The sequence below is a fragment of the Amblyomma mixtum genome, chromosome 4 (genome assembly GCF_055824585.1).
Source record: "Amblyomma mixtum isolate Tamu chromosome 4, ASM5582458v1, whole genome shotgun sequence".
NCBI classification, from domain to species: Eukaryota; Metazoa; Arthropoda; class Arachnida; order Ixodida; family Ixodidae; genus Amblyomma; species Amblyomma mixtum.
In genome coordinates, this window is record NC_143015.1 from 148,044,861 (window position 1) to 148,045,081 (window position 221).

The following is a 221-nucleotide window of genomic DNA, read 5'->3' on the forward strand; positions in this document are numbered from 1 at the left end:
TGTTAGGGTGAGGATGAGGACGCCGGACTAAGAATGTCTGAGCGAAAATTAAAATAACAGAGAAGAAAAGAACGACGCGTAGCAGAATGCTCCTTTTGAAGTTTGTCCTCCGCTCATACTAAGTAGTTACGACTGCCGTAGAAAACCAAAGGGGTGTTTTTTTAACAATGAACAGCTGAAGACCGCAAGCGCCCTGATGGGGATCTTCGAACATATTTACT